Genomic DNA, 20,356 nt, shown 5'->3' on the forward strand with positions numbered 1-20,356 from the left:
AGTTGAGCTGCAAAACCTGGCTCAGTGATGTCAACTGATCTTGTAGGAAGATTTGGAATCAGCGTTGTTGTCCATTGGCCAAAATGTCCAGGGCCTTCATGTCCCACCTTGATCTGTCATTGGAGTGTGTTAGAAAATATTTTAAACTGGGAAGCCATTAGGCTGGGGCTGCTCCAACACTTTAGGTTTCTACATAGCAAACTGAAGCCCAACATCAACAGTAAAATGAAACTAGAAACTTTACTGATCAGAAATCAACTAACCTTTAACTAGGATCTTTCCCCTTTAATCATTACATGCATTTTCCTTGTTTTCCTTTTGTGTTCAGCCCATAAAAGCTTGTCGTCCATGCTGCTTCAGAGGAACTCTCCAGCCTCTTCTGGCTCTGAGTGCTGCCTGATTCATGAATTGTTTTTTGCTTAAATAAACTCTGTTAAATTTATTTTGTCTAAAACTTTTAGACATCTTTAGGAAGGATGTGTTCTTAGGTGAGGTGGCTCTGAGAACATCTGGAGGGCCTGAAAGCTGAAGGCTGTTGGCTAATGATACTCCCAGCAGCTGGGACAATAAATCCTGCCAAAAAGAGGAATCTCGGTACCACATCACAATGTCTATCTCATGAGAGAACTGAGCCTTGAGGAGGTGAAGTTACTTGCTCAAGAACAGAGCTGACAGGTAGAGAGCTAGGATACATGTTTCTATATGGTGCTTAAACCTGAGTGCTGGGTAGTACTCTAACCAGTCTCTGTCTTTTCCATAAACAAATCATTTACTCATTTATGCAGGTAGTTGTTTATTCATTAGCTTTCAACAAAGTTCTTCTATAAATATTTATGGAGTGCGGGCCATCTGCCTTGTATGGTGCCGTGTGCTTGAGGACATGTTGGTGACCTAGTTGGTGACCTAGTTTCCTGCCCTCATGGAACTCAGTTATTATTCACTAACTTCTCTTTTGGCCTGATCAGGCCTGGATTTGTAGCAAGTATACAGTTTGGGGCTTTCATCTGTGACTTCTCCCTGTGAGTGAAACACTTTTTCACATGGTTTCCATTCAGCTTGGAGTATGAGATGAGCCTGGACTGGATGCAGCTGCAGCTTGTGGCAGGCAACCTCCTGGTTGCCCATGGCTAGCTGGGGAGATAACCAGCTTCCCTGAGCCAGTGGGGGCCATTGCAGGCCAGCTTGTCTCCATGTAGATAATGGCTTGCATATGTGCACCTCTGTTCTGTGGCCAGTTTTCTGCTGCTGGGACATTTTCTATGCTTGTGGTGAGATGTGCAGACTATAATTGTGAATGGGATAATTGGATATTTTTCTGTTGTTTAAGCTGAAAAGAAGGCCAATCAAAGCTAGACTTGAATTCCATCCTTTCTCCCATTTCCAAAGAGAAATCCACAGAAACATAGGGTGTGACCCTGAGAAGGCAGAGGGACAATGATTCAATAGTTATTTTTAAGAAGAGAGGCTGGATTTATACTTTTGTACAGTGCTGGGAACCGAGTTCATAGAGGCATTGGGTATTGTTGCTAGAGTTTCCCCAGAGTTCATCTATGCCATCCCTTCATTATAAGATGGGGAAACTGAGGCCCGGAGAGGGGAATGTAACTGCCACAATACTCTTCAGGCTGCTTTCCCACCTTTTGGAGTCTTGCCTCCCCTGGGTTGTGTTTCTTAAATTAATGCTGTCACTCAGCCTTCAGTAAATCTTAGAAGCTCTGTGTCCCCACTTCAGTGGAGTTCTCACATAGCAATTATTTGTAATAGAGAAATCAATTTCATTCATTCATTTGAATGAGATTTACTTTGGACCAAGAACTTACTTTGAGCCAAGCCTGGGGTAGGCCAATAACAATTTATATATATGTCATCTTTTCTGCTCAAGGATAAGTGTTCTAAGGGCCTAAGGGCTAAATTCATATTTGGTTCATATTTATGCTCCTGACTATGATAAAATGCACACAGTAGGATCTCAATAAGTGATTGTTGAGTAAATAAATGTTTAATAGCTGTTTGATAAATGAATGATGAACTCTTGGCTAGGGAGTTTCAGGTGATGGTGAGAAATTAAATTAAGTAGCTTGGATTGTGTTTTATTCTCTAGGACACTCTTCTGTCTCCAGCAAGCTATTCTCATTTTTTTAGTATAAAATTGCTGTTTGGAGGGAAAGGGTAAGCCAGAGATTTATCCTGATTAATTTAAATACTCCCTTTGAGTGGGAGCCAAAGATTTAATTGGTTGAAGGAGTCAGAGAGTTGAAGAGGCTTTGTTTCCTTCTAATGAAGAATAATTAAGAAGTATTTTTAGTCTTTGCAGTTAAGTTCACTGGAAAAAAGTTTGCAATCTCATCATCAAATCCCCTGCAGGAGAGCATAGTGCAGTGGGGAGCATGGATTAGGAGCCAGGGGCCAGACTTCCACTGATATTCTGTGTGTTCTTGGACAATTTTTCTCTCTCTCTGAGCCTTAGTTTCTTCATCTGAGGATGAGGAGGTAGACAAAAGTATCCCCAGGGACCCTTCCAGCTTTAACATTCTAAGTCTGTGAATGAGTTTTGAATGCTTTTGTCCCTTTTTTTTTGGACAAAAATAACCCATGTTAGTGCCACAGGGATAGGAAAGCAAACCCATTGACTAAAACAAGTTCTTCCCATTCTTTCCTGTGAAATGTGCAAAGGGGTCTTGTGTTTGCCTTGTGGCTGGGATGGACATTTCAAGGCATAGTAGTTTGGGAGTCCTCTTAGGATCTAAAATGTGCCCTGTTCAGGTTTTATAGAAGCCCCTTGGTATAGCCAGGAGAAGTATTCTATGGTGGGGTTGTGGGGTGACCTAGGGTGCCCTGCCTTGATGGAATATAATACAGATAAACACATGGATCCTAGCATTCTAACATTCTGCAAAATTTGAGCCAGTCATTTTCAACTTTACCTCCACCCCTCTGGCTACACTTAGCAACTTGCCATTTTCCCAACACATGAGTCCATGGTTCTACTTCTTTGCACATGGTGTTTCTTCTGTTTGAAACTCTATCCTCTTCCAATACTAACTCTTTTCCTGGGAAACTTGAGGGCATCCTTTAAAGACTAGCCTGGAAAACCTACTGAGATATTCTGGCTTGGGTTACATATCTCTTCTCTGTGCTCCGCTAACCCTCTGTGTTAACTTCAAAATGCCATTTGCAGCACAGTGATCCATAATGGTTTGTTTACAATTATTTAGTAAATCTTTATAGAGTGCCTATGAAGTACTGGGTGCTGTTGTAGGTAGAGGGAGTATGTCACTGTGCAATAAACGATCCTGCCCTCATGGGGACCATATTCTCACATCTCTCCTCCGTAATCCTAGCACACAGGCCCAGTGCCTGGCCCATTTGGGGTGCTTAGTACGTTTTGGAGGTCACTTCCAAGTGTTTCAGGTATAGTAAATTGTTCCTTTACAGAGAACTCCCCACTTCACACAGAAGGTAGACTAAAGTAAGGCAGAGAAATCCAAATTCCAGAATTTGAAGACTTTTAAAGTTCCATTCTAAATGAAAAGAAATTAAAATGAGCCAAGAAAAGAATAGGCATAGATTTCCACAAACTATTCACCCTAGAGTTTTGGGGACACTGGACACCAGATCAGCAGGATAAGCTGGGAATAAGGAACTGGTACCAGTAGATGGAGGCCAGGTACAGATCTTCTGAGCTGGGAAAATTGTTCTCTTTGGCCTCTGAGGGGTCAGGCACAGTGACCTTCTCCAAGTGGTAGGCTTTGGGGAATGAAGGAGGCGGTCCACAAGGCAAGGGCAGAGGCAGGGCAAGGCCACTGAGGGAATGAGGAGACCTCTAGGCAGTCAGGGTCCCATGAGGATCTCTCCCCACTGTATCACTACTTACATGGTCTTCTGGGCTTCCCTGCTGCTGCTACAAATCCATCAGAGGTCTGTGATGTTGAGGCCAGGGTCAGAAGTTCTGTCCTGAATGTTGAAAACATGCACCCCAATTTTCCTCAGAAAGAAACCAGACAAGGGTTTGAAAAAAGACCAGACACTCCATCATCTTTATATGATCATAAACTATAAAAAGGCAACTGTGTGTCACCTAAGGGCAGTCTTGCATAGCAGAAAGAGCTCCAGCTTTGGATTTGAGGGTTTCAGTATTAGCTAAATTGCTGAAAACCATCAAAGAGCATAGCATAATAATTAAGAACAAGGCTCTGGTCTCACATTTCCTGGATTTTTGTTTCCACTTATTCATTGTGTGATGTTGGCCAAGTCACCCAGCCTACCAAATCTCAGTTCTGGGAATCTCATAGGATTGTTTTGAGGGTTAATTAAGCCATTAAGATTGAATCAAGCATTTAGCACACTGCCGAGAATGTAATAAGTACTCAATCAATTTTAGCTTTATTGCCACTATTAACAATGAGGTCTTAGACAAGTTATGTAAACTCTAGGCCTCAGTTTCTCCATCTGTAGAATGGGGATGGCAATCTCCAATCATCAAACCACAGTGAGGCCTGGAGCAGAAGGTTCTTGGTACATCGAAGATGCACTATAGGTGGCAATCCTCCCTTTTTGTTGTGTGGGTTAATTCCTTCTGACTTTGGAATACCCCTGAGGAAATATAGTAGGAAGAACACTGTTTCATACTGCAATTTCTTGGTATGAGACTTTGATACTCCCTTCTCCCACCCCAATTCCACCCTGGATAATTCCAGCTTAGAAAAAACTTACCTGGCCTGTAACCTGGTACGTGGAGATGATTGTAGTTGCATTTTGCTTTGTGTTTGAGTCTGCCAGACTTCAGAAAGCCCAAATTTTAGGACTCGGTCCCTTCATTCCAGATGTTCAGGACAGCCTCCATCAGAATGCAATGAACAGGGCTACTTGAGGAATAGGCAACTTCTGGGAACTGGGTAGGACTCCTGGGAGCCACGTTCACTGTCTTGGATGCCCTTCTTGCTCTCCAGGCAAGGGGACAATCTTAATAGCATCAACTTCAGATTTCAGTTCACTGTGGAGACTAAGGAAATCAAACCCAAGTCCTGGCCCCTGGCCTCTCCAGCTCCTTGGCCAGGGACCTTACAAGCTCCTGACTCTGGTGGTTTTCCACCATGAAGGGAATGTGACTCATTGCCAGTCCATCTGCCTTTACCTCAATTTTCAATTCCCGTCCTCTGTGTGAGAAATAGGATCAGTCGTTCGTACTTGCAAAGGAAGGATTTCATGCATGGTGAGATGGCAGCTCGAAGTTTATGGCTGAGGACAATTGACCCACTGGGAGTTGGAAGGGGCAGGGGCAGCAGGCAGCCCCCACCACACAGCCAGAACTGCTCTGTTTAATCAGACTTTTCATAGTGGGGTCAAGCAGCAAATCCAGTAGGAGAGGTGGAGCCCAGAGAGTCAGCGAGCTAATGACAGAGAGTCAGGCAAGCTATGCAATTATGGGATGTTCAGCACTAACACAGTCCAAAACCTTAATGAGCCACAGTCCCTAGACTCCCAAAATTGAGAAGGGCGCTTATTATGTGGCGGCACCGTGACCGTGGCTGGTATTAGATGGGCTTGTGGTGGGGCCATGTGGGATTCACCAGGTCCAGTCTCCTTCCTGAGAAAGCCGGGGCCCCCTTCGATGGGCCCCTCTGCAAGGCCTGACCCCCACTTCTGCTGTGGCCTTGTGTTCTCCACTTGTCAGAGGCCACACCCTGTAATCAAACCAAATGAAAACAGTTCCTCCCTGGATGTGTTTCCTATCTCAGCGAGGGCAGCAGCTTCAAGAGAAACCAGGGGAGTCAACTTCGATTCTTTCCTTTTCTTCATACTCATATCCTATCCTGTCCCTCCCAGATCTTCCTATCCCATGCCATTGCCTTAGTTCAGGCTTCTGTCTTTCTTCTCTTTCTGTTTTATAACTATCATTTCCCAACAGGCTACTCTCCTGCCTAGGATTTAACCTGGCTGTGATTAATTTTTTACTGATTCTTTGCACAATTGTTGTCACTTCCCTGCTCTAAAATGCTTTTCGTGGCTCCAAGTTGTCTTTGGGATTAAATCTACATCCCTGATCATGGCATTCGAGGTCTTTGATCAACTAGTCCCTGTTTCTCTCTTCAGACCCGTTCCTGGCCCCACCCTCAGAGGCCCCTGATGTTATAGTCTAGTGAAACTTCTTGCCATATGACTTTTTGGCCATATGCCTCTGGGCCTTTGTACATGGTGTCTCCCCTATGTGGAAGTCTTTTTGCCTTTGTCATCCTGGCAACTCCTCTCCTCTAAGAACTAGGGCAAATGTCACTTCCTTTGTGTAAATATTCCCAGGCGAAGTCAGGCCCTCTGTCTTCTGTGATCGTAGTCTATCCTGCTCACATCTTCTTGGTAGTGTGGTGTTTAGGTGATAGAAGCTGAGACTCTGAACTCTAGAGGCCTGGGTTTGAGTAATGGCTCCATTATTTACTCACCATGTGACCTCTCCAAACAAAAGTCTCCTCATCTGTAAATGGGGGTAATAATACTACTTCCCTCACATGGCTGTGGGCAGGCTTAAAGGAGATAATATATAGAGAGGGCTTGGACACTGCCTGACTCCTTGCTGGAACTCAACACTTCAACTGCTCTTATAATTATAACCAGATTGAATTGTTGGTTGTTTTTTGTTTTGTTTTGTTTTTGTTTTTGTTTTTGTTTTTTTTTGACTGTTTGGGTCTTGGCTGAGCTCTATGAAGGCTGGAATTTTCTCCTGTTCAACTTTGTAGCCTCAGCTCCTAGAACAGGGCTTGTTCTGAGCAGGCCCATGGAAAACACCAGGAGACTAGGTCTCCAGGCCTGGCCCCAGTGTGCACTGGCTGTAGGACTTGAGACAGGCAACTTCTCCTGGCCTCTTGCACCTGGGGGCCCGTTTGGAGGGCAGAGCTGCCAGTGCAGCCCCAGGTGAAGGATCTTTTGTCCCTGGGTCTGCCTACAACTGAAAATAGAGAATCCTCCTTAGGAGCCTGAGGCTTGGGAGTGGAGCCAGGGCATGGTGGAGGCAAGGTACCCAAGTGATGGCTGGAGGCTGATGGAGAGTTCTGGAGCCTTGTAGATGGTGAAGAGACTGGCTCTTGGAAACCCTCTAGTGGTGATTTCTATACCCTCACCTGCATTTCACAGAAGCATGCAGAGGTATCAGGATGGTAATGGGCACATTACATCTGTGAATTATCCTAAATGTCCACTTTGGCAAATGAAAATATTCTCTTTAAAGTAGGGAGAAGAACAGAATAGAAAAAACAAAGCGAAACCATTTGTAGTCTATACATCAAATCCCATGTTACTGCCATGAAAATTCATGACAAACAATAGGAATAGCTGGATGTGTGTGTAAGAATGCATTTACAATTTTTACCTGACAGTACTGCACATGACATTGGAACAGAGCGCAGCCTAAAGCAGTTTAACATAACACTTAAGAACATACAGTCTAGACACTGATGAGCTGGGTTCAGAGCCAAACTTTGCCACTTGTGATCTGTGTGATACGTTATTTGGCCTTGCTAAGCTTCAGTTTCCTCATCTGTAAAAGTAAAATCATAAGAGTACCCTCCTCACAGGGTCATTGTGAGAATCAACTGAGATAATACATGTGAATCAATCCACATGATAATTGGCATAGGGCCCATCCTCAATTAGTGCTATTATAATGATTATGGATTTTATCCCCCTGACCCTCACAACCCGATGAGACAGGACAGCAGCATAGGTTATTATTATTCCCACTTGAAAAATGTTTAAATGTAATTAAGTTCCATACATATACACCAGCTGCATCATTGGTGTGTCAGGTCCATTGCCTTGCAGATACTGTAGCATGTAGCATGGTGGCTTGTAGGTAGGACAAGACAGACACAAGATCTGCCCTGCATCATCTAGGGGGTAAGGCAGACATTTAAAAGTTGTTAAACAATTGAGACCAGTATAGATCAGAGGAAAGACAGAGTGCTTACAGACATGTGGGGCACATGGGACATAAATTTGTTGAGGAGTCACAAAGGACTCCTTCAGAAGAGAGATTAAGGTCAAGACTTTAATGATGTGTAGAAGCCAGCAAGGTGAAGAGGAAGTGGGAGAGAGGGACCAGCATGTGCAAAGCCTGGGAGGCTGGAAGTCACAGTAGCAGGACTGAAATAACTCAGGGCTGGGACAATGGTTGGAAATAAGGGGGGAATGATCAGGTCAGGGAACTGAGGCTCAGAGATGACAAGTGTCATGTGTAAGGGCACACAGCTATCAAGAGGAGGGAGTGGGAGGAGGGCACAGGTGATGGCTCCTAATCAGGTGTTCTTGTGGCTTATATCACCATAATGACTCTCATACTGGCAATACAGATACACACACATACCATTTTTAGAGGTTAAAAAATAAGTCATTCATGAGTTAATGAAAGATCATAGAGTGTTAACAATGTCTTCTCTCAATCAGAGGGCATCTACAATGCTGGAGTTTGACAGTTAACAAGATGGGGCTCTGAGTCGTTGAAGAGAAGGCAGCTGTCAGATGTACACATTGGCTCATAAGAGTGAAAACAGTTACCTGGAGCTAAATTCATGTTCCTTGGCTTTCTGAAACCGAAATAACAACAAGTTCCATTAGGGTGCTGGACAAACTGCAGAGGTGGTGAGAGCACAGACTTTGGAGTCAGGCACTGGACTGAAATCTGGCACTGTCAGAAACCTCTTTGAGCCTCAGTTTCTCCTCCTCTGTAAGATGAGGGTAATAAATAGCATTTTACTGAATACTAGTTAGATATTGTATGTGCAAGTTCTTGATAAGTGCCTGCTATGCAGAAGGTACTCAAGAGATAGTTTCTTTCATAGTGTGCTTGGAACTATGCTACATTAAAAATAATTTGTTAGAGTAGTCAAATCTCTTCTTTGCCCTCAAACCCTTCTACCAATTGAGAGAGGGCCACTGCCTGGAGAAATGGATGTGATAAAGTGTTGGCAGTGCCATAATCCATGCCCATGCCACAAATTACTCTCAGTATTAGCTTCAAGGTGGGTTGGTGGGTCTCACTTTGCCTCCCCCAGGACCCCTGGAGTTATACCATAGGATTTACTCTCTTACTATATTATACTGAACAGTTTGATTAACAAAAAATGATATAGAACACGTCAGAAAATGATATGGAACACCAAATGTTAAGTGAATAGGATGAAGAGTGAAAATGGAGATTTCTGAGTAATGTTGATCTGAAAACTTTTTCTGCTGCCACAGCTTGGAGCAGAGGACTAGTGCATGGAGACAGGAGAGAACACAGAGAAGCTCAGAGGAAAAGGGGGCATTTCCACTATAGGTGGGCACAGGAGGCATTTTGTAGAGCCCACTGAAGGAGAAAAAACCTTCTCAGTGTTTCTGGTATTGCACAGATGGGTCAGTGGCAAGTTAGAAACATGCCTGTTGCAAGCTGCTTGGCACCAAACGCTGGGGCAGGATTTACATTTAAAATGTGAACTTGGAGTGCTCAGGGGTGGAGAGAAGAAGAATTGCCCGCCACTTACATAAAAGCCCCGATGCACAGTAAGGCCTATGCTGATGCAGCTCAGCATGGGATTCAGAGGCAGATCAGAAGCAGAGAAATGAAGACATCGAAAAATTTGATCAAGATTAGGGTAGTCACATTTCCTTTAGTCACATATGACTGGGGCTTCACAAGAGCCCTGGTGCAGAGGGATGGGAAGTTAATAGCCTAACCATGCTGTAAATTATTTATAGCTTGTTACATAAATAATTATGGTTTAATTAGCTGTTTAGTAAACAGTTTATAGTTCACTGCATAGCAGAGGTTAAGTCATTCTAAAGTCATCTATGTGTTGTTTTTATAAAGCCCTCAGTGAGAGAGTCTTCCTGTTGGGTTATAGAGAAGTACATGGGCTAGATGGACCCAGCTGACATCTGGTGACAAGAGTTCTTGGGGGACCTGGGAAGTATTTTGTTTACTCAGAATAAAACCCAAACGGCTTACAATGGCTTCCATGGCTTTATGTGATCTGGCCTAATCCCTTCTCTGAGCTCCCCTCCTACTAATATTTCTGTTGTTCATTTTACTCTAGCCACACTTATCTCCATACTGGGTCTCAAACAAAGCAGGCATCTCCCTCTCAAGGCCTTTGCACTAGGCTCTGACCGCCTGCAATGGTCAGTACCCACATTTCAGCTAATTCTTTCACCTCTTTGAAGTGTTTGCTCAATCTTAGCTTCTCAATGAGCCCTGCTCTGACCACTTATTTAAAATGAAAATTACTTCCCTGCTTTCCACTTGACAATTGTGGTACCCCTTATTCTACCACTACTTGTTAATAGAAATCATCTGCTTTTAACATACTGTATTCATTTTTATTTATTGTATTTATTATTGTTGTCTGTCTTCCCCTGCTATGATGTACTCTCCACAGGGGCTGGAATGTTGGTTCGTTTTGCTTACTAATATATCCCAAGTAGCTAGAACAGTTCCTGGCACCTATTTAGCCCTAATTAAATATTGTTGAATGAATGAGACTTGTGAGAATATTCAGGGTGAGACTTGTGACAGTATGTTGGCCATGCACTCTGTATGGATGCTGGGAGTGCCTGGAAGTTTTTAGAATAAAGTTCTATGAGAGGGCAGTCCAGTAAGAGGGACTGGACTTCTTGAAAAGAAGAGATGTTAGGTCTATTAGATTCACCGGGTCACAAACTGAACCTATCATTGTGTCTTCCAAATTTATTTCTCCTATCCATTCAGCTGCTCAAGTAAAAAATCTGGTTGCCATCTCTTCACTCTCTCTCATTCATCATCTATATGAATCAGTGTCCAAGTCTTACTGATTAATTATTCTTCTTAATTATTCTTGAAGGATTTTTGCCCAACATCACTCTGTCATCAGAGCTGAGAGTTTCTACTCACCTTACACTTGAAAGTCATTTTGAATGAATATAAAATCACTGGCTCACACTTTATTTCCTTGAGTATTTTAAATATGTAACTCTACTTTTTCTGGTATAAAGTATTGCTCTCAGAATCTGATGATAGTGGAATTTTCTGTCTCTTATGGGTAACATGCCACTTAGTTTTAAATACACAAACAATTTCTTCCCTCCCTACCTCCCTGCCTTCCTTCTCATTCTTTTCCCTTGTGCAATAATCTTACTATCTTACTAGAGTATGTCTTGCATGTTTGCTTTTATGTATGTAGTATATTCTTTCAATGTGTAGCTTTAAGTCCCCTCCCCCACCTGAAAGTTTTCTGATTTATAGTTTTAGTATTTACCCTGTTTCTGTGCTTTGAATTCCTTCCTTAGGAACTTACATTGTGTGTTTGTTGGATCTTCTTACCTAACTTTAATATTTGTTGTTTTCTCTCAAATTCTTTTTATTTTACTTATTTATTTATTTTTTTGAGATGGAGTCTTGCTCTGTCGCCCAGGCTGAAGTGAGTGCAGTGGTGCGATCTTGGCTCACTGCAACCTCCGCTTCCTGGGTTCAAGCGATTCCCCTGCCTCAGCTTCCTGAGTAGCTGGGACTACAGGTACCTGCCACCACGCTCAACCAGTTTTCTGTATTTTAGTAGAGACAAGGTTTCACCATATTAGCCAGGATGGTCTCGATCTCCTGACCTCATGATTCACCTCAGCCTCCTAGAGTGCTGGGATTATAGGCGTGAGCCACCGTATCTGGCCTCCTTTAATCTCTTTCTTCATTTTTTATTTTCAAAGTTTTCTTAATTTTTGCATTTGATTTTTAAAGGCATTATCTTATGTGTTTCTTCTTGTTTAGCCTTTGTTTCTAAAATGACTTTCCCCTCTTTATTTCTAATTCCTTCCTGAGTTGGGACATTTCCTTTCTGAAAATTTATGCTTCTTGTTCCTGTTTTTTGTAATTTCCTTAAAATTTTAAGCTTATTTTGTTATAGTTTTATCTGTTTTAAGAGTACATTTTTTCTGGCATTTTCTCATTGTAGAGATATTATTCTGCTCTTTATTCTCTTTTTAAAATAACTATATATAGGATGAGACTACAATAACTTTCTGTTGCTCACTTTTAAGTGAAATTAGTTTTCATGAACCTTTAGAAGAAGGCAGGGTTCAGGAAACCTATTCTAACTTTATAGAACTCCACCTTCTTTTGTTTTAGTATAGGGTCCAAAAATATGATGACCTGCTCTCTGAGTGTTCCTAGCTCTGCTTTCTTCCCTCACATTTATCTGAACATCTCGTTCCTGTGCCTCTGTTGTCCCCGTCCCACTGAATTTGGATTCCACTCCCAGGAGTTTCTCCTTAATGTGGTGCTTTGTTGTGGTAGAGATTCCTGGTGGGTCAGTTTTGAGAGTTCATAAAACACCCTATACTCAGCTATATTGGAAAGGCAAATCTCCTTCTAGTTTCAGCTACTGTTCTCAAATTCCCATGCTATGCTTTCCAGTAAATACCCAGAGGCTATTTTGGGTTCTCCTTTCTCATGTTCTTCAGATGCCACCTTATTGCGTCTTTCTTCTTCGTCTCATAAGATAATATGATATGGTTTGGCTGTGTCCCCACCCAAATCTCATCTTGAATTGTGGCTCCCATAATTCCCATGTGTTGTGGGAGGGACCAGGTGGGAGGTAATTGAATCATGGGGGTGGTTTCCCCCATACTGTTCTCACGGTAGTGAATAAGTCTCATGAGATCTGATGATTTTATAATGCCTGCCACCAGTTAAGATGTGCCTTTCGCCTTCTGCTATGATTGTGAGGGCTCCCTGTCCATGTGGAACTGTAAGTCCTTTAAATCTCTTTTTCTTTATAAATTACCCAGGCTCGGATATGTCTGTATCAGCAGCATGAAAATGGTCTAATACATGATACCGAGCAGGTCTTACAGCTGTTGGTGGTTTGTCCCCACTTGCTGGTATTTCGAAGTTTGTGGGGATAACTTATCATCTAGTTTCATTATAAATATCATCCATGGGGCAGGGGTTGTCATATAGTTACTCTGTCAGTTTTCATGTGGGGGTTTGAAGAGATTGGAAAAATATGCGCCACCACTGCCATCTTTCCAGAATTTTCTTCATGTTTTTGACTTTTAAGTAAAGAAGTTTTGATGATACACAGGCTTTATTAGAACTTCTCTAATAGAGACTAACACTCAGAGTATTACCCATCAGGCATTATATATTATGTGTATATACACATAATATATATAATCACTTAATAATCACCAAAAGCCCAGAAGTTAGTTATTATTATCTTTCACCATTTGCTAGTGAGGAAACTGAAGCACTGAGTGGTTATATAACTTGTCCAAAGTTACGTAGCTAGCCAGTGGCAGAGCTGGAATTTGAATCCAGGTAACCCAGCTATAGAGTTTCTGCTCTGGTGGGAGCAGTGGTAACCGACAGGAGTCTTCACCATGCCTAGAAGACCCAGTGGCATGCCTGGTGGTGGTACCCTGGTACCTAAGAGAGGTAGCAGTAAGAGAAGAAGTGATGAATGTAACAGTCTGAGATGTCCTGTGGAGTCCAGAGAGCATGACATTCACTGGAAGGAATGGCAGCCATGCTGGGTGGACATGGCAGGGCATGGCAGCTAGGGTCATGCCCAGTGTAAGGCTGCTAAGGAAGAAAGGGTGTCAGAATCATTCAGTTCCACCTTGTAGTTGCTGAACCAGTCTTTTGGGGGGTGGTGGGGGAACATATGTTAGATGAACTCTGGGGACTCTTAGATGCACTTGAGCGAGCCTCATGACCCATCATGTTGGGATGAGAGTGAAGTTGGGCTATCTTTCTTATGTCTGTCTCTTCTGCTCGACTATGTAAGCTTCCTGGGGGCAGGGATCACCAGAACAAGGCCTGGAACATTGTCAGTGTCAATAGTGTTTCATTGAATTAAGTTGACCAGGGATTGCCTGAGAGATACTGCTTAATGTTTTAAACCTTGTTGAACTGGTTGAGAATATTCTGTGTTTGTTCCTGGTGTCATGTGGGGACAGACACTTCTCAAGGGCTTGAGAATATATACCCACAACTCACCAGAGCACTGTTTGCCTTTACATTCAGGCCAGGCTCTGAGAATTGGGGCAATGGTTTCTAAGGGTCTAAGCTCTACCCAACCAGAGCATTGCTTAGTGGAAGACAGGAACATTTGCAAAAATGCCTCGTATGAGAAGTTTCTCTGGTTCTAATGACATCAGCTTCAAGTATTTCAAAATCTTTATTATCATACTTTTTGTGGGATCTAGTTACTTGCCCAACACTTAAACTTTTACCACAGGGCTGGGAACTCACCGATATTTTGTCTGACATCCTAGCCAAAGACAAAATCCATACCTCCTAAAATTAATTCTAGAGCAGAGGATAGGGTGGGTTTGGGAGGTTCCTATGTGCCAGTCCAGGAAACTCTTGCCTGTCTTGTGTAACTCCTTGCAAGTTTGGAAAATATTTTTTTCAAATAAGCTGGCTTGGCAAGGCATACAATGCATGTCTCCCAGGCAGTCTTAGGCTTATTTGATTCGATTACATATTTATTGATACCTACTGTGTGTCAGGCCTTGTGCTGAGATGAATCAAACAATGACTGCTTTTGAGGATATCTCAAAGTCTGGTGGAGGAGAGACACAGATGGGAAGATGAATAGTGTGGTCAGTAACACAGTCTCTGGAGCCAGGCTGCCTGCATGGAGTTCTGGCTCTCTCAAGTCATGTGGCCTTTCTACACCTCTATATTTTCACCTGTAACATGGAGTGAATAAGAGAGTAAACCAAGTAAGGTTGTCGTGAGAATAAAATAATGCATGATAAGTGCACAGCTCTCGAGGCACTGTAAAGGTTCAATAAAAGTTATTATTACTGGTGGATTTTTTTATTTTTTATTTCACTGTGACTTCAGAACTGCTTTTTGTCTAATTCTGTCTATTTTTTTTTTAGCTAAACACAAAAATATTATTAACACAGTAGTTTAGTTTAAATGTGAGCAGCTTGGGTGCAAAGCATTCTGGGAGAAGTCAGGCTGGGTGGGGGTTCTCAAGCAGCCAACCCATTTTTTCCTTCAGCTGCTAATAGGCCAGAGCCTCCGAATGTCTTCCCTGCCCTGGACATAAGCGGCATGCACCTGCTTGATGGGCCTGGGGATTGGTCACTGAGTAGAGGTAGGCGGAGGCAGGGATTCCCGCACTTACTAATTTGTTCTATGTTTTCTTCTCAGTATGTCTGGTTGCTGCTTGGGGAGAAAGAGTTGCTGCTGTTTAAACAATCTCTATAAATAACAGTTATTTTAAACTCTTCTTTTAAGAGAAAGGGTCTCACTTTGTCACCCAGACTGTAGTGCAGTGGCACCATAATAGCTCACTGCAGCCTTGACCTCCTGGGCTCAAGTGATCCTCCTGCCTCAGCCTCTTGAGTATCCTGAGTAGCTGGGACCACAGGGAAGAGCCACCATGCTTGGCTAATTATTAATAATAATAATAATTATTATTGTAGAGATGGGGGTATCGCTATGTTGCTCAGGTTGGCCTCAAACTCCTAGTTTCAAGGGATCCTCCCACCTCCACCTCCCAAAGTGTTGGGATTACAGGCATGAGACATCACACCTGGCTTAAGCTCATTCTTAAATAAACCAGATTCTGCTTTTCCCCACTGGCACCTTGTCTGTCCTCATTTCTAGGACTGTTACCATGAAAGGCAACTCCTGCAGCTGGACAGCTCTGTGTGGCTTTGGCCTGAAAGCAGCAATTATATCTTGGCAGCTCATGATTCTTGCCCACCCTCCTCTCCCGAACTGTAGGCAGGGTCAAGGGCTCACAGTTTCCCTTCATCTTCCTTTGCCCATAGCAGCCCCAAGTTGTTGCTTGGGCAAATGGTCCTCCCCATCTGCCTATGTTAAGGCTGCCTCATCCCTCTCTCTGCTCATCTACTTTATTATTTTATTTTATTTTAAGTGCTGGGATACACATGCAGGATGTGCAGGTTTGTTATATAGGTAAAAGTGTGGCATGGTGGTTTGCTGCAACTATCAACACATTACCTATGTGTTAAGCCCCACATGTATTAGCTATTTATCTTGATGCTCTCCCTCCCCCCACCCCACTGACAGGCCCTAGTGTGTATTGTTTCCCTCTCTGTGTCCATGTGTTCTCATTGTTCAGCTCCCACTTATAAGTGAGAACATGCAGTGTTTGGTTTTCTGTTCCTGTGTTAGTTTGCTGAAGATAACGGCTTCCATATCCATCCATGTCCCTGCAAAGGACATGATCTTAGCATGGTGCTCAATGCATGGGATATGCTCAATAAATTTCAGTCATTATTATATTTCTAGTTATTGTGACACGTGTGAAGGTGTTTTATATGGGGAAGAGCAGCACAGAGAACTAACATTTTTGAGTGTCCCCTTTTGTGCCATGGAGTGTGCTAGGCCCTACACATTCATCACTTAATTTAATTCTTCCATCAACCCTGTGTGGAAACCTCTATTATTATCTATTTTGTGGATGAAGAAATTGAGGCTCAAATTGGTAAGAAGTTTACTCAAAACACAAACTTATGTTGTTAAAAGTCAGGGTACTGGTTATCCTGGTTGGGGAGTGACTAGAAGGGGCTCAAGGGAGAGTTCTGGGACAATGGTAATAGTTAGGTTTCTTTATCTGGTTGCTGAATTCATGGATGTGTTGACCTTATGAAAATGTATTGAACTGTAGCTCAATATTATGATGTGTTCACTTCTATGTACATATGTTATATTTCAATACAAATTTCAGAAAATGGAAAAAAGAAGCAGCAGCTTGCCTAAGGTCACACAGATTGTGAGAAGCAGAGCTAGCTCTTCCTACCCTTATGCCAGTGTGCAGGCCTTGTTTGCTTGTGTCTGGATACATCCCCCTTATGCTCAAACTCGTAGACAATAGATTACTCAGTCCCAAGGAAGCTGTGGCTCAAGGCCTGTCTGTTAAGGTGGTTAAGGAAGGAGCAGGGTCATTATGAGCCATCATGAGGGGCCTCAGAGGGAGGGTTCCCCGACGTAGCTAGGCATTGAAGGCACAGGTCCACGAGGCTCACCTGTGATTCATCTGTAGGACAGATGATGGGGGCCCGACTGGAAGACAAAGCTACTGGGAGTAGCCATGTTCCTTTCCCATGAGAGAACAACTTCCACCCATAGCCTGACTGGCGACCGCTTTTCTTTCCACTTCCCAGTTCTTTGAGGAAGGCTCTGTTCCTGGCTCTTTAGCCAGGTTTCACCTGTCATCCTGGAGCTTGGACTCTCAAGGTGTTCCCTGCATGAGGCTCATGATATAAAACCAGAGAGACAGCTAGTCTGGGCTCACAGTTTTTTTTTTTGTTGTTGTTTGTTTGTTTGTTTGTTTGTTTTAGATGGAGTCTCACTCTGTCACCCAGGCTGGAGTGTAGTGGTATGATCTCTGCTCACTGCAACCTCTGCCTCCCAGGTTCAAGTGATTCTCCTGCCTCAACCTCCCGAGTAGCTGGGATTACAGGCGTGTGTCACCACACCCAGCTATTTTTTTTTTTTGTACTTTTAGTAGAGACAGGTTTCACCATGTTGGCTAGGCTGGTCTCGAATAGTTATAGATTTACAGAAAGTTACAAAGGTAGTACAGAGTGTTCCCATATACTCCACACCCAGTTTCCCTGATTGCTGACATCTTATATTACCATGGCACATTTGTCACAACTAAGGGACCAGCATTGGTCCATTACTATAAACTAAACTCTAGACATTGCAGTTGTCCCTTGGCATCCATGAGGGATTGGTTCCAGGACTTCCCACTGTTAGGAAAATGCGTGAATCCTCCAGTCCCTGATATAAAATTGCTTAATACTTGCATATAAGCTACACACATCCTCTTGTATACTTTAAATCATCTCTAGATTACTTATACCTAATACAATGTAAATGCTATGTAAATAGTTGTTATACTGTGTTTTTTATGTGTGACATTTTTATTATCATTTTGTTATTTTTTGTTTTTTTGAATAATTTCAATCTGCAGTTGGTTGAATCCGTATATGCAAAATCTGTGGATATGGAAAGCTGACTGTATTCAGATTTCACTAGTTTTTTTTTTCATGAATGTCCTTTCTCTGTTTCAGGATTCCACCCAGGATATCATATTACACTTAGTCCTCATGTCTCCTTAGTCACCTCTGTTCTATGACAGTTTTTCAGTCTGCCTTTGTTTATGATGACCTTGACCACTTTGAGGAGTATTGGTCAGGTGTTTTGTAGAATGTCCCTTAGTTTGGGTTTGTCTGACGCTTCCCTCATCATGAGACTGAGGCTACGTGTCCTGGGGGAAGAATGCTACAAGATGAAGTGCACTTCTTATCATATCCTTTCAGGGGTACATGCTAGCAACATGCCTTATCCTTGGTGAGGTTAAACTTGATCACTTGGTTAAAATAGCGACTCCCAGGTTTCTCCACTGTAAAGTTTCTTTATTTCTCCCTTTTCTGTACTCTTTTCTTTGGAAAGGATTCACTAAGTGTACCCACGCTCAAGCTCCTCCACCCCCAGTTTTTAATCATCCAGTTTATATGAGGTAAGTCCTGTAAACACATATACAGTCATCTATTTGCACAAATAGAGATATACAGACACACAGACAGATACAGGCATCCAGATAATATAGACAGGCACCCAGATGGATTAATATCCACAAACACAGACACTGGTAGGCACAAACACGCAGGGCTTGAAGAAATCAATAGTTCTGTCACTCCAGTTCTCCTACTAGCAGAGTGCTGAATCGATTAGGAGTTTAATTACAGCTTCTGAAATCTCACTTTCTTTTTAATTCTTACATAGCTTTAAAAACAATAACTAAGTATATACCTCGTGTGTGCATTGGGGTGGAGGGCTTGACAAAAATGTGAGTTGTGGATCTGAGCAGGCCTCCCATGGCCTTGTTCTCCTTTCCTACCTCTACCATGGCTTTGGGGTTGGGTTGGTTCTTTCCCTTCCAGGCCAGAGGTAAGGGGTGTGAGTGCCTCCATTCAGAGGATGCCAGAGCTCTTCCTTGGGGAGCAGTCCCAGCACACAGGTTTCCTTTGAGCCAGGTGGTGTTCCCAGGTGCTGTAATTTGGCTGTTTTCCAGTCCTAGCCATCCCTACCTCCCCTGCCCTGCCCACCCTCCAGTATCTTCTCAGGGCTCTCAATGTGAATGGCCAGCCCCTAATCTGGCACCGAAGGCTTCTCACAAGCAGGGCCTTGGTGTACCTTTCTGGCTTTCCTTATCATGGTTCCCTCTCTTCCAGAATGTACAACTCTAGAACAGGGGACTTACTTATTGTCCCTTTGACTGCCTCACCCTGGAATATACTCTCACTGTCTTGACAAGTCCAAACCCTACCCAGGATATGACCACCTCCTCCAGGCACCTGCCCCTGATCTCCAACGGAAAGGGGGAGTTCTCTTCTTGGAATTCCCAGCAGACCCTTACTCTAAGAAGAACACCAACTCAACTATGTTTAGTTATTTGTGCACTTGTGTCTTAGAAAACGTTCTTTTGGTTACAAGCAATAGAAATTAACTCTTGGACTTGTCTCCCCACTCCCCAAGTGATCCTGGAGGTTCTCATGGAACAACTGAAGTTGCCATTGTTAACATGTCCCATGTACAATAATCCCTGTCTGTATGACCCTTGGTTCTACGTGTCACAATTTGGGGCAAGGAATTGGATTAGTGCAGCTTAGTTCAGAAGCCCACCGCTGGATCAAGCACCAATTGTTTCCAGGGGCATTTTAACACAGACTAGACATGGCCACAGATGGCCAGGGGATCACCCCTGTGTTTGGGAGGAGGGGCCTTTAGCAAAGAAGAGGGAAAAGCTGCAGCCTGGGTAGCCATCCCAAGAGGTAGCTAATGAAACTTGTCTTTATGATTGACAGAAGAGACAGAAAAAGATGCTGGAAAGATAATGTAACAGATGTCCACTACAAAGTGCTTATGCAGTGAATGAGTCAGTGTGCAAGTGACTTGTTCATTTGTTGCCTCTTAAAAGCCCCTAGGTCAGTTTTCCTCCCATTTCTATGTCTTTAGAACACAATAATCACAGTTTTTCCATCTTTAATAACTCCTTTTCCATCATGTCAATCTCGGGGCACTCTCTGTGTAGCCTGTGTGATGGAGGCGTATGAAGTCTCTGCATAGGTACAGACCTATGGCAATAAATGCCTCACACTTGGCCAGTCAACAATGGGCATACATTTTCTGAATAACTGATATATGTCAGACACTGGCAATAAGCCAGGCACAAGAGACTGTTCCTCACAGGACTTGGGGAGTTCAGGCACACACACCAATTGCAGTAGAATGTTATTAGTGCCCCACTGAAGGATGCAGAGGCCCTGAGGGGGAACTCATGAGCTCTGGCTGTAG

At 43.1% G+C, this 20,356-nt stretch overlaps 1 protein-coding gene across 2 annotated transcripts in view; it reads left to right on the forward strand.

Moving 5' to 3' along the window:
• INSC (INSC spindle orientation adaptor protein) overlaps nt 1-20,356 on the forward strand; it is a 132,273-nt gene that overhangs the window by 40,387 nt on the left and 71,530 nt on the right. The window lies entirely within an intron of this gene.

The sequence above is a fragment of the Pan troglodytes genome, chromosome 9, assembly GCF_028858775.2.
Source record: "Pan troglodytes isolate AG18354 chromosome 9, NHGRI_mPanTro3-v2.0_pri, whole genome shotgun sequence".
Classification (NCBI taxonomy): domain Eukaryota; kingdom Metazoa; phylum Chordata; class Mammalia; order Primates; family Hominidae; genus Pan; species Pan troglodytes.